Here is a 15,607-nt window from a genome sequence, read left to right on the forward strand (position 1 = left end):
AAGACCATTAACGTCAATGGAAAGACACTCATGGACTTCAGTGGACTTTGCAACAGGCTCTTTATGTTTTGTCAAGTGTTGTCAGCACCTCAAACTAAATTTACTTCATATGATCCCGATCTGTAATTCATTGCACCTGTGCAGAGCCCCATTGACTTCAGTAGAACTCCATGTAGGTGCAGCAGTCTGCCTGTATGCAATGAATTGTAGGGCTGTGGGGTCTATGTTACTATTATTATCAAGCCAGTCCTGGAGGACTTGAGCAAACCTGTAGTGGGAGTCAGTCAGACTTCTGCATAAGTCAGGATTGTGATTGCTCAGATATGCCACAATGGGAGAGAAAGTCCAGTTCCTGTCTTAAATATGAATCTAGTTGGCTGGCTTACTACTTTGTGAACTGGAATTAGAGTTTGTGCTTTTGCTTTTATGCAATGGAGAATCCCTTTTCTCTGTGGCTCATGGCCTGGAAATAAGGGCGTGAGGTGTAATAATATAACAACTGTTATAAATGCTAAATATGTTTGTCTTCAAAGGACTTTGAAAACTCATAACAAAGATTTTCAAAAGTGACTAATGACTTTTGGGTGCCCAAACTGTGGCACTGTAAATGGGCCTAAGTTTTAGAAAATGCTGATCACTCACCCTCTGAAAATCTTTTGTCTTTAAGGTCTTTCAAGCAGAAGCCGAACTGAGAGAGGGGACAAGGAAGGTGGTACTTTTCTAAGCACCCCCACAAAATAAGCGAGTCACTAAAATGAGACACTGCTCAAGGTAGATTGTGCAGATGTTCAAAGTATGATGATGTGTGCTTTCTGAACTCTGCTGGACTCAAGGTCTGCTAGGCACTGTGGCATTGTCGGCTTGATTGAGGGGGAAAATGGCGTTATCTTCTAAATGCCACTCACCTGTGGCACCAAAACAAGATGTTGTTCACAGTAAGTTGTGTGCAGATCTGTGATCTTCCTTCTCCTTTCTAACATGAGGTATGCAATAGTTAACCATGATGACATTTAAAACCCAATCACTAGGCATCCGAGTTAACTCCTCACTGAGAAGAATGAAGTAGTTCACAGCTCTCAGAGCTTCTTTGTTCCAGGCTCTCTGCAGACTCCTGTAGACACGATTGCATCGATTACATCAGTTCACATTTCTGAAATTTTCTTCACAGCCATAACATCTAGAGACTTTTTTCCGTTTAACATGAAAACTGTGGTTCTGGAGAACATGATAGCTGCTGCAGAGAGGTATCACTGTATTGTACCCCTGTGTAGTGGCCCAATCTGAAACCTAGTCTCTGGCTGTGCACCCAGAAATCAAGTCATCCCCAATTGCTAGTCACATCTGGAAATCTTGGCTTAAAAGGGACCCACGAATCAATTGGTGTCCAAAATGAGAATTTGTAAGGGGGAAAAAAATTGCCTAACCCAAGGAGTGCTAGAATGCTCCCCACAATCTCTATATATTGCTATGAGTTTGTTCACTGTTTTTAAAGTTTACTGGAATCTATTTTTTTAAACAGAAGAGAGTCCTGGAATGACATTGAAAAGTACAACAGTAATTACTTTGTATGTATGAAGATCTATTATTATATATTTTTAAAACTTTTACTTTCTTGATCTCTTTTCTTGATTTTGTTGCTAGTAACTGAAATAGTGGTAAATGCAGGTCCTCTGCATCAATAGAATACTATTTGTCGGTTTATACCATACTCATTGTCCTAATATCTGAGAACCTTCACATTTTTACTGTTGGACTCGCTCTGGCAAAGTATTCATTCAAATGCATCCAGTTTTAATTGGGCAAATAAATAGTACTTTCAGGAAATACCTAATCAAAATGATGGGCTAATTTCTCTCGTGCTGGTATCTGTTAGGTGCAGGAGAAGTAGGAGGGAGGGCTGTCGAAACTGGCTCTAGCTCCCTGATTCTCCACCTTCCACAGCTCAAACTCTAGCCCCGGCATAATTTAAAGCAGCCTCGTGGGCCGCTCTGACTCCTGCCAGCTGCCAGAAATCCTCAAGGGATGATCTATCAGTTAAGAAGTGACAGAGAGCATTAGTGCTCTGGCCACATCTCTCCCACTGATGCCTTCTCCATTGTGGTCAGCAGTGGGGGAAGGTGTGCCATAGGCACTGTCTAGGCCGACTTTATGCTAGCTGAGATCTTCCCCTGTAAGGAGAATGATCAGCTGGTCAAATATAGCCAGAATCTGGTTGCTTCATGTCACCTGAGTGGCACAAAAGGGGCTAATTGTAGGAGAGAATCTGGCCTTATATCTTCAGGATAACTAAAAGGAAGATGGGAATATATCAAAGAAGTCTTAGATGGATACAGTTCTTTTCCATCTACAGAAAAAGGGAAGCACTAATACCATCATATTATATTAATTTATCTCAGTTTACTGCTGGCCAGTCAGCACTCAGAGACAACTGTATGTAATCATCTAGCCAAAAATGTAAAGGAACATAATCTATTGTTATGATCTATGGAGCACATTCAGCTCTGGTGTAAGTATGGAGGCACAATTCCATCAACTTTAGTGGGAACGTACAGGTCAGTGCTGCATTTGGCCCTATATCTTCTAAAGGTATTTCTAGATGATGCAGCGATGTGCCCTGTGCTTTCTTTCACTCAGCTTAATAGCAGGCAGATCAGCACATTTTTCACGCTGTGATGCTATATTTTACATTTGCATGGAAGGTCATGAACTTTTTTGCATGTGCATGTTATTTTGGTGAAGTTTTCTTAATGATGCAGGTAAGGAGGGTGTCATTTTTTAAGGGCATTGACAAAAATGATGCAAAGACAGCCACTGAAATCAGAGAGGCTGATTCTTGATGACATCCCGGATTCTGCTACCTTGAGTTAAAAACCCAGTACTTCCCCCTCATTAAACGTAAACTTATTGTGTGTTTCATATATACAGTGTGTATATATAGATATATCTCCCAGAAAAGAAAATAACCTCAGCCCATCATCTTCTACTATATAGGACTGAATGTCCAGCCATTCATCTGGCCTATTTAATGTAATTTTCCTATTATTCAAGTGTAATAAAAAGACTAGATAATAGAGTGTAATTTGGAGCAGTTCTCTGAAGCTATCCTGAGAGACCTTTTTCCTGACACCCTACTCCTCGGCGGGGAAGTGACTGGCCATCATGGGACTGCTGTAAATTACTCAATACCATTCTAGATTCTAGGTAATTATTTGAGATGTTCTAAACCTATTGAAATGACGAGGAGTCCAGTGGCACCTTAAAGACTAACAGATTTATTTGGGCATAAGCTTTCGTGGCTTATGCCCAAATAAATCTGTTAGTCTTTAAGGTACCACCGGACTCCTCGTTGTTTTTTGTGGATATAGACTAACATGGCTACCCCTCTGATACTAAACCTATTGATTATGTCTCTGTGTGCTTAAATCTAATAAACTGTAGTTTTAGATAAGAGCACGCTTACTTGTATTAATTTTTCATCAGACAGAATTTCTGTGTTCCCATTGACACTGCCTGGAATGAAACAATTAAGTTACCACTGCTTTGTGTTCTGAAAACCCTGGGTAACAGACCAAGTGCTCAGCTGTACCATCGCAACAGCGTTTGAAAACTGCCTTGAAAGTGTTTCTACCAATGAAGCAAAACTTCAGGGTCAAGCCTCACCTGGTCATTCTCTATCTAATGGTAAAGCTGAAGATTTCTGATTTCTGGGTGGAGCTCTGTCAGATCACAGCAGCTGATTGTCAGATATTTTGAATACCCAGTCTTTGCCATGGTTTAATTGCGAGAGGGAGAAATGCAGTGTTGTGCTATCTATTGAGATGCAGTGGACTGCAGATAATTCTGGTTTCCTTAAAGGCTCCTTACTTTCTAAACTTCACCTTTGGTTAAGACCTGAAGTTTACAGAGTATATGTAAAGAGGCATACTAGCTCACTTTGACTTGTCAGGGGACTCTTCCTAGGCCAGCACCACTCTGTTCTAGGTTTTGTGTTTGAAAACCTACCAGTGGGATACAGAATGCATATAATGGGGGTTGGGATGGGGGAAAAACCTCAGGGAGGAGGTTTAGGTATAAATACACACTGTGGACTCCGCTTTTAGGGCCTGAAACTGGATCTGGGTGTGCTACAGCTCTCCTATCCCCTCAAGACAAGTCGGGATAGGTTAGTTCCCTTTAATCATTTTTGTTGCCCTTCTCTGCACTTTCTCCAATTTGTCCATATCTTTTCTGAAATGTGGCACACAATACTCCAGTTGAGCCTAATCAATATGGAGTAGAGCAGAAGAATTACTTCTCGTGTCTTGCTTACAACATTCCTGCTAATACATCTCAGAATGATGTTTGCTTATTTTGCAACAGTGTTACACTATTGACTCCCCTTTAGCTTGTGATCCACTATAACCCCCAGATTCCTTTCTGCAGTACTACTTCCTAGGCAGTCATTTCCCATTTTGTATGAACACAACAGATTGTTCCTTCCTAAGTGGAGTACTTTGCATTTATTCTTAGACTCAGACTCAGACTTTAAGGTCAGAAGGGACCATTATGATCATCTAGTCTGACCTCCTGCACAATGCAGGCCACAGAATCTCACCCACCCACTCCTGGAACAAACCCCTAATCTATGTCTGAGTTATTGAAGTCCTCAAATCGTGGTTTAAAGACCTCAAGGTGCAGAGAATCCTCCTGCAAGTGACCCGTGCCCCACGCTGCAGAGGAAGGTGAAAAACCTCCAGGGCCTCTGCCAATCTGCCTTGGAGGAAAATTCCTTCCTGACCCCAAATATGGCGATCAGTTAAACCCTGAGCATGTGGGCAAGATTCACCACCTAGCACCCAGTAAAGAATTCTCTGTTGTAACTCAGATCCCACCCCATCTAACATCCCATCACAGACCATTGGGCATATTTACCTGCTAATAATCAAAGATCAACTAATTGCCAAAATTAGGCTATCCCATCATACCATCCTTCTATAAACTTATCAAACTTAGTCTTGAAGCCAGATATGTCTTTTGCCCCCACTACTCCTCTCGGAAGGCTTATCGAATTTCATCCTATTTATTTCAGACCATTTCTCCAGCTTGTCCAGACTATTTTGAATTTTAATCCTACCCTTCAGCTGGGGGGTGGGTGGGCTCGGGACTCCTGGCTTCAGCTTCCAGGCGGGGGCTCGGGGCTTCTGCCCTGCGGAGTGGTGGGCTTTAGCCCCATGGGTAGGGGGGGACTTAGGGCTTCTGCCCTGTGGGATGCTGGGGTTCAGTGCTCAGGGCGTTAGCCCTGTGGGTGTGGGGGGACTTGGGGCTTCTGTCCTGCAGGGCACTGGGGCTTCGGACTCTGAGATTTCTGCTCTGGGCCCCAGGCAGTCTAATGCCAGCTCTGCTTCACGGACCCTCGGTTGAGAAACGCTGATCTAGTCTGATCACCGGCCATAGAATTTCATTAAGTAATTCCTGCATCTAACACACAAATTCTGGTTGAGATAGCACATAGCTTTTAGAAAAATATCCACTCTTGATTTAAAGACATCTAGTGCTGGAGAATCCACCACATCCCTAGTAAATTGTTTGAATGGTTGATTACGCTCACTGTTTAAAACAATAGTGCAATTTTTTTTCTCGTCTGAATTTGTGTAGCTTTAGCTTGCAGGTGTTAAACTTTCTTCTTTGTTTCCATTGCTTTGAATTGGATTGGAAGAAGACACCACTGAAGAGGCTGTAAACTAATGGCTCAGGAAAATAACCCCCCAAAGCTGCCCTCTTGGCCGACACACCAGGGATGAATCGGGGACATCCAGAGCTGGAAGCATGAGCAGCTGTAGCTCGAGATAAAGAACCAAGGCTCTGTCGCTAAGGGCTGTAACAACTCATGTCCTCTGTGGATTGGCACAGAGAACTCAATACATTTCCTCCATGAACATGGTTCCTGAGTGTTTTCGGTTTGATCTGCCACAGGGTATAGTTTTGGTTGCTGCGAAACCATAATCTACGCCAGGAGTTCTCACACTTTTACTCTGTAAGGCCTCCCCCCCAACAGGCTATAAAAACTCCAGGGCCCGGCGGGAGGTGAGGAGGGAGGCTGTGGGTAGTGGGGCTTAGAGCTTCTGCTCTGTGTGCGGTGGGGTGGGGCCTCTGCCCTGGGGCCCAGCCAGTCTAACGCTGGCCCTGCTTCACAGACCCCCTGAAACCAGCTTGCGGCCCCCTAGGGGGCTGCAGACCCCCATTGAGAACTGGTTTATACCACTGTGATTGCAGTAGTGTCTTCTTTAGTTCTATTAGTATTTTTTCCCAGCTGGATGTGCAGACTGATAGCCATGCCTCCTTTAACTTACAAGTTATGCAGGGCTGAGTTTGGCCAATGTTTAGGTGAGAGACCTCAAAAGAGATAGGAGATGACACTTTCTTTTGAGTCCGTACTGCCCCAGATTTCGGAATCGAGTTAGCTGCTGGAGTGTACTCTTTTTGGATCAGATTTAAAACGAAAGTCTTTGACCCTTTGTAGTCGAAGTCTCCATGGCATTTTTCTTCAGCATACGGAAGTTTGATCATTGTCTTGGACAAATTCCAACTTGAATGATTACATTTTGCTGATCTAATTTGCATACTCTACTGGATATAGTATTCTTCTTGCCCGAGACTGCTGTGTCGCATTGAAGTATTATGTTAAACAGCTCCGGTGCTTTTCTCCAGAAGAGATGAATGCAAACACAACATAACTAGAGCCCTGCACATCCACGGACCATTTTTGCGGGTAGTGGATCGGATGCAGATACAATTGCGCAGGGCTCTGCTCACCAGTGGCGCCTGGCCCGCAGCGTCTGGTTTGGGCGGCAAGGGGGCGCAGTGTGCTCGGGGCCAGCAGCAGCAGCCAGTGGCTGGGGCTGGGCAGCAGGTTGTGGTGGGGGCTGTTCAACAACCCCTTGCCATGCTGCTTTCTGTCTAGCAGCTCGGGCCCCTCGGCCAGCACCGGCATCCCCACTGTGGCCTGGCCCGGCAGCACTGGCCACGCTCCCGGTCCCGGGCCTGGCCCACTGGCTCCTGGGCAGCAGGGCCCGCCCCCGGCCACGGGGATTAGAGTGGGTGGGGCCCTGCTGTCCCACCCCTCTGTCTCATTGTGATGCAACACGCACTGCTGCTGCCGTGTGCCGTTACTCACGAGCCCCAGGAGCAGCACCCGAGGTGACGCCTCTTCCCCTCAGCCCCGCCTCCACTCTTCCCCTTCGGCTCGAGACCCCGCCCCCACTCTACTCCTTGCACCCAGTCCCCACCCTCGCGCTGCCTCTTCCCTGCAAGACCCCGCCCCCCCACTCGCTCCCTTCCCTCCCCCCGGCGCTGTGAGACGGCTTGCTGCTGCCGGTGTGGATGCGGATACAGGTAAAAGACAGATAGTCTAACCACAATGGTGGGAAGAAAGAGCTAGCTTTAATATAATACCACCCAGCATGACTTCTTGCACACAAACGTAAAAAGAAGAAAGAAAAATTGGCCTCTGGCAGAACGTGCATCCCTTAGGCTGTTCTGAGTCCAGATGTTAAATGATGCTGACACACGTGACTATAATGCCCTTTCAGTATAACAGCAAAATATATATTGATACTAAGAGCAACCCTTGTTTAGCATTTTAAATAGGAGCTAACGTAAGTCAAGTCAATAGTATAAGTTGAATTTCTCTAAGAATTTATTCATCTAGGACCTTTCCACCATCTGAATTCCAAATGAGATTCTCTGATTTTCCCTGCAAGGCACTTACCTAACTCTAACTCCCAGGAAATCTAATTTTTAATGGAAAATATTGCTATAGTAACATTTGCAATAGTAGGTTTACTCTGAAGGAATTCATTATTAAACAAATTCAAGCAGTGTGAAAAGCATGGTTCATTGAATCACACACTTTAGGGATGGAAAAGACCTATTTATTAGGACATCCAGTCACTCTTGCTGTGGTGTTTAATGGTCACTCACTGCTTAAGGTGCTTTCAAGAGATCTGGTTTATTCTGTATCTTGTTCCAAACTGGCTGTGCATAACAAGAGCAGACTGTGTCTGGGAAGCTCAGCCCTTAAAGCACAATCCCCAATATCACCCTTCCAAGCCAACGTTTAATAACAGTAATAATTAAAAATGCAATTAACTAATACACAATTACAAATACTTATAACCAACCTAATAACTAAACTTGTTAACAGTGTTCAGTTACGTCTTTAAGATGCCCTGCATTGTTGCTTGGACCCGCAGGCTCCCCAAAAATCAGCACTACTGGTGTCAGGAGGTGGCAAGTCCACTTCTGGTTGTTCCATGTTCTGGGACTCTGTTGTCTCAACTTGTGGTGGTTGTTGCCTGTCTAAGACTTTCTTGGGCAAAGCTGCAGAATCAATTCCCCTTATCTCCCTTCCTCTGGGGTCTGGAGGAGGCGTTGCCCTCTCCTCAGTAGTAGATGTCCAGCTGTACTACAAGCTCATACTATCATGGAGCAGCCCCTAGTGACATCACTGCTGTTCATGACCCTTAGTTCCCATAATAGAGACACACTGCATCATTTTCATGAAGTGATGGGAGCTCCTGGGACTCCAAATCAGACTGGTTTCTTGTTTTGTTTTGCCTGATCTGTCTCTTTATACATGTGCAAGTCCCCAGTGACTCTGACATTTCTTGTTTTCAGTTTTCTGCTGAAGAAAACATCAGCAGGGGACATCTCATGTTTCATTGGTGCTATTCTGTAATATAACCATGGTAAATTTGGAGTGTGACTCTGCAGGCTTTTTCAGAAGGGGCTTTATTATTTTGACACTGTTTTCCCCCAACCCGTTGGATTCAGGATAATAGAGACTGGCTGTTACATGTCTAAACTTGCACTTCACTGCAAACTCTTTAAACACATGCCCACTGAACTGTGGCCAATTGTTAGAGGTTACTATGTCAGGAATGCCTTGTCTAGCAAAAGGAGAATTGACATGCACAATCACCTATTTGTTTAGGTGTAGTAGGCGCACTGGGACCCCAGTAACAAGCGAGTGTTGAAATAATGTGGAATCAGTCAATGCTACACTCGGCTGATGCAGCAACTCATGGTGTCGGATGCCATCAGGTGGTCGAGGGACATCTACCTAGAACACATCACCGGACATTGGCAATACCAGGAGGAATGAGCTGGATTGTCGATGAGAAGCGCGTTCAGGAAAGTCACTGAAATACTTCCCTGATGGATTGTATTTTCTAACAGACAACCTACCCTAAATTCTCAGTTACTGAGGGACAATCTTCACTCATTCATATATTTGCTTTCCACAACCAACTCTGTGTACAACTTTTCATGAGTAATGTACCCGAATAATTGGATGCTAATATCTAAACTGTATTCTTAAATTTATTCACCTAAATTTAGGTTATTGCTGATTATGTACTATATGTATCGGATGACTTTTAAAACAAACTTTGTATTTGTGGATAATCTAAGCACTATACCCAGATGTACGGACACTCATTTCTTAACCTGTGTATTCTATTCTTTTTTAACATTAGCTTTAATAATTTTTAAAAATCTTTTAGTAAATCTCTCTTGTGAATGTCTTTCTTTTTCCTGGCACCAACTGATTGCAGATACAGAGGGAAGTGCTGTGTAACCTTTCTCCAGTCTTTCACATTTCCAGAGAGTTTCAACACGGCTCCATTCTTCCACTCAGGATTTTCTTCATCTCTTTTAGCTTTGGATTACATGTGGTGCTCCGTGATCACTCAGTACTTAAAGTGCTTGCAAGAGCTCTGCTTTATTCTGTGTGGTTGGCTGTGCCTAACAACAAGAGCTTTGTAGTGCCCTGAATAGACTCTCTGTCTGGGAAGCTTTGCCCTTAAAGGTGGAGTCCCCAATACCACACCTGCTGCCAGAGCAAAATCTGTGCTTGAGTGCATGTTATTGATTTAGACACCATTATGCATATAAGTATAGTGATTGCTTGGCTCACACATGGTGTAAAACACCACTTCAGGCTGATAAGTGACCATTTTCTTAGCCTTTGAGGTGTATTCATGCTGCATATTTCTGCTGATACCGTGAAGCAGAGATGGCACTGGAAGGTTTCCTAGTGTTCTGTGCCACGTATGGGTTCCAGCACTTGAGAATTAGTGTGATGCTCAGTCATCTGGCTGTTTGTAATCCCCATACTTATTGTTACAAGACCTATCTTTGGCCCATCACTTTAGTATCTGAGTTCCTTATGAAGCATATGGTGCAAGAAGGAACAAAGAAATGCACATGGGTGAAGAAGTGAATTTCATGGACAGACAGCCCACAGATCAGCTTCCTAAATTGGCTGTGGTTATACCAAGGCCTCTGATCTTGAGGCAATTTGCTGTGTGCTTGCTTGACACGGTCACTACTAGATGAGATAACTTGAGTGTCACTGTTTTAATAAAGATTTGCAGACTCAAGAGGTAGGTTCAGATAAACATCTCAATTTTTGGACAGTTATCAAATTGGAACCTAAACTATGGATTGCTCATGTTTTGCCCATTTCTAGTAGACTTGCCAAGTTTGGAGGCATGCTGTCATGTTTGGAGATAATGTATCTGCACTCTTCTGAAGAAGCTCATGCCATATCACAACTAATTATAAACAGCATCCTGTTTTAGATGAGGCCTTCGTTGAAGGTGTTTACTTGCCTCAGCAAAGGGAAAAAGGGCTTGGAAAGATGAAAAGATGTCAAAGGCTTAGAATAATCTTGACTTCAGACAGAAGCACATCATGTTCTGAAAGTGTTTAGCAATTAATTATATACACACACAATCAAGGCTACTTCTAATAGACAAGCATCTGTCTTTAAGTAAACTCATTAAAGTATTCACAAGAATTCCAATATATTTCTTCTTGACCTATAGTTGAAGTCACCTTTAAGAGACAAAATATTTGTGTTTGGTCCCTTGGATGAGATAGATTTATTTGTGTGTGTGTGAATTTACACCATGCTCTTCCTCTGACTGCCTAACAAAATTTAGAAAGGTTATGAAGAATGATGTGGTCTAACTTAAATCCTTCCCTTCTTCCAGGAGAGAGTGACTCTAAATATACCTACTTCTCCTTTTTTCCTTCCTCTCTTTCTCTGACCTTCTTCTTTTTCTAGTTATGGGAACTCTAAATGGAAGAATTGATTTTTTTCAATTGGTCCTGAAAGTTGTGAGTTTCAATGTCACTTGGATCTGTGGAAATGAATTCCACGGCAGGGAGCCAGGTGCCAAAGAAGTCTTTTTTCCTGCCTCTCTTCATCCATTGCAGGTCATCTGTATGCCAGGGTAGCAGGTGAGGATGCTGTATGAAGAGGGGATGTAGGAACTGTTGTATTGATAGTTGTGGACAACAGACAGTCACGGTGTCCCATTTAGCCACCAACAGAGTGGTCTACTGGCTGTATAGCAATAACCCCATCTTTGTGCAGACCAGAGATACAAATTCAGCTCCTCAATGAGAGTGGATTTCAATCTAGGGCAGGGCAGGTATGAGCAAGACCATGTGACTGATTATATTTTATACTTGTATTTCTTACACCTGCTGATGAACATAGAGAGTTTTTAGTTGCATCACAACAGCACATAAATTGATGTGATTGGCAGTCTGTGCTGAAGAAAGGGAAGGTCCAGGATTAGAATAGTAAAGATGTTGCAAAGATTTATATGTTTTGGAGGATACAGTGGAGAAACTTTCACTGTCTCTAGCTGCACTATGCCAAGTGCGGTCAATTCACAGACACAAAAATAGCCATACAACTGGATTTCACTCTATTTGGAGGCTAGGAGTCCTATTCTCAAACTTGTTTCTTTGGATGTCTTAGATTCTTTTTGCCCTTTTCATTTATTCCTCAGTGCATGAAATACTGAGGGACTTAATATATTTTTCAAATTCCTAAGTGCTAATTTGAAAACCCAGATGCAAAACTAGACCTCCTAGCTTAGACATCAGCATTTGAAAACTGGGCTTTGAACAATTCTACACACCTCTACCTAAGACGACATTCACCATTTCTCACAGCTTCTGTGACCCTCACTAAAGGAAAAAATTCATGCAAGATTTTTCCTGCAAGAACTCTTTTCATTCCTAGTGTATTTGTTCAGGTGCTGGGTGTGTTATGAGACTCTTGCACTACATTTTCAGTCATCATATCAGTCTGCTGAAATGACTTTCTAGTACTTTTAACTTGGTTTTCAGAATGACTTGATTTACATATTTGAATTGTGTATGTCTGAAATAAGATTATATCTTAGAAAAAAAAAGTTTTTTCTATTCCTAGGTGAAAGCAATTTGCTAATAACTGTGGATTTATTTAGCCTTGATTACCTTCTATCCTAACTGTAGAAATTGGATTTATCCAAGACTTAAACAACATGTAAATTTGATAACAAATTTCTGAGAATAGACATAGTTTTTAATATCAGATCAATCAAACTCTCTATTATTAATTATAAACAAAACAATACTTTTCTTTGCTTTGATTGAAAAGCAAACTAAGGACTCTTCTCTTTCCCACTTTCACTTGCACAGGTATAAATTAGGACGGACTCCTGATTTATACTAGACTAATTCCGGTGATTTGAATGGAAATACTCCTAATTTATACTGATGCAAATGAGAGAAGGGATCCTTCTCTGACCTAAGGAACAATGCAACTCGCCAAGTAATCCAGCTCCCAGGCTTGTTTTTATGGGTCCTACACATGCCTATCACAACATATGGTGTACCTCATCCAGTAAATGCGCCAATAGCAACTATGTGGTTGAAACGAGACAATCGCTACACTCTCGAATGAACTCACACAGGACAATGATAAAAGATCAAACACACTATCACCTGTGGGTGATCACTTTTCACAAAGTGATCACTTTCAGTAATGCCAACTCTCATGATTTTGTCATGAGTCTCATGATAATTATTATTTTCCTTAAAGCCCCAGCTCCTGGAGTCAAGTGGATATGTGATTATTTCAGCCTTCATTCTTAAATATAAAGTAAGTTTCTAGCCCTCATGACTGCAGAGAAAGCTTCAAAATGTGATTCCAGTGCACCCTAAAACTCAAAAAACAGAAGGCAACCCCCACCACCAAAACTATTATTTTTACATAATTTCATGATTTAAAGCCAATCTCATGATTTTTAGTGAGATTGACTCATGATTTTTGAATATTTGGAGTTGGCAATACTGATATCTGACCCATCAGTCCTCATTCGCAAAGGAAACGCGCACAACACGTTCAAAAGATGAGCCATTCATCACTTAGGCCTTGTCTACACAGGCAAGTTTCTGCTCAGTAAAGCAGCTTTTTGCGCTGTAACTCCTGAGGTGTACACACTGCCAAGCCACTTAGTGCACAGAAACTGTGTAGTTGTAGTGCTGTAAAAAAACCCACCCCAAGGAGAGGCGTAGAGCTTTCTGTGCCGGGGCTACAACGCCGCGGTGCCAGTGTAGACATCCTGGTTGATTACAGCGCTACAATTGGCCTCCGGGAGGTGTCCCATAATGCCTGTTCTCACCTCTCTGATCATCGGTTTGAATTCTACTGCCCTACCCTCAGGTGAACAACCATCAGCCTCACCCCGTAAATTCCTTTGGAATTTTGAAAGTCCCCTTTCTGTTTGCTCGGTGATGCATGCAGTAGTCTCAATGTTCCCCGTGGCCATGCCTGTTCCACAGACCAGGTGATCCCTGGCTTGGAGCAATGGTAGCTAGGGGATTTCTCATGATGGCTGCTCCATTTGTTCTGTTCCACCCACTTATATATTTTTTCATAAGGCGGGAATCCTTTGTCCCTCTGGGTTCCCACCCCTCCTTCTCAATGGAAAAACACCAGGTTAAAGATGGATTCCAGTTCAGGTGACATGATCACATGTCACTGTAAGACTTCATTACCCACTTGCCAGCACACACGTATACAGGAAGACTTACAAGTAAAACGGAGCCGTCTACAGGCAATTGTCCTGATTGATGGGAGCCATCAAGATTCCAAACCACCATTAATGGCCCACACTTTGCATAATTACAATAGGCCCTCAGAGTTATATTTCATATTTCTAGTTTCAGATACAAGAGTGGTACATTCATACAAATAGGATGAACACACTCAGTAGATTATAAGCTTTGAAATGATACCTTACAAGAGACCTTTTGCATGAAGCATATTTTAGTTACATTATATTCACACTCATAAGCATACTTTCATAAAATCATATAGAGTGCGACGTCACAATATGTTGGTCAGAGCAAGCAGCATACTGGTCAACAGTTCGGGCTCCATTCCTGCAGCCCGAAGAGGCAGGGCACACAGTACACAAATCATTGAAAGATGGCGCCAAATGTGGACGGAAGCACAGGGATTGCTGGGGTGCGAAGCAATACATTACAGGTCATTGGGACAGGACCTAGGATGCCCAGCGACCCCCTCCACCTTCCCACAACTCTTAGCGGCAGAAGGGAAAGAGGTGCTCTGTTGGATGGCTGCCCAGAGTGTACCGCGCTGCAAGTGACGCAAGTGTGAACACACTATTGCACAGGCAGCTGACAGTGTGAACACACAACAGCGGTTTCCCTTCAGTGCTCTCTGAGTGGCTCTGTAACTGCCGGCACTGTAACTCTGCCAGTGTAGACATGCCTTTAGCTCGACCCTAAAAATCATGGATTGAAGAGAGACACTGGATTTATGGCTTATTACACCAATCTATAACCCATAACAACCCCTCGCCCCCAGCTGCTTCTCCCACCCCTTCCTTTCCTCCCTATGACTGGCGGGTGTTAACAGGCCACTTCACCTTGAATGGTCCCTTGAAATATGTGTTAAGTACTTACGCTAAACAATCTGATCCATCTTGTATTTAGCTGTGACACTGAGTACGTTTTCCAGACCTGAAGCAGGGCTCTATGTAAACTCAAAAGCTGGTCTCCCTCACCGACAGAAGTTGGTCCAATAAAAGATATTACCTCACCCGCCTTGTCTGTCTTCAATAAAGCAGACTTCCACCTTCATATGCCACACAGCCAAATTTCTATCCCTGACTCTGACATAGGCAGGGTTCATGGCATCACATCTTTGACTTAAATAGAATTGTAATCTCAATCTGATCCATGTATTTCTTCACCTCTCCTTCTGATATATGCAGATCATCATCCCCATCAGAGTCAGGTTTCAAACCCTGTCTTTGAAATCTCCCATTAGGACATAGTTGATCTCTTTACTTACACTTGAAGAACTCCTTCACTTCCTCTGAGCCCTAAGCTAAAGTCGTCATATGCAACACTTCTGTTCTTAAATAAGTGAAAAATCCTGGTTTATATTCTCCCATCAGTGAGTGAACATAAATCTCATTAACACTAATTGCAGTTCCACAGGCAAACAGATAACAGCACATACTCCTCAGCTAGAAATAGGCAGGTCATTTAACTTTTCCTAGTGCAATTGTTATAAGAAACAAGGCTTTAAAACTGGCTTGAAATACACGTTGGTAGCCTTTTGCTTCTTTGACTATTCAGTGCATGAACTAGTACTAGGATGCATTTTGGAAGAAGCTTGAAATGTTCAGACTTTTATCAGGCATTGCAGGCTTGTGAGAGGCAAATTTATTCAAATTTTATCCACTGT

This window comes from Chrysemys picta, chromosome 1 (assembly GCF_011386835.1).
Source record: "Chrysemys picta bellii isolate R12L10 chromosome 1, ASM1138683v2, whole genome shotgun sequence".
Taxonomy (NCBI): Eukaryota; Metazoa; Chordata; order Testudines; family Emydidae; genus Chrysemys; species Chrysemys picta.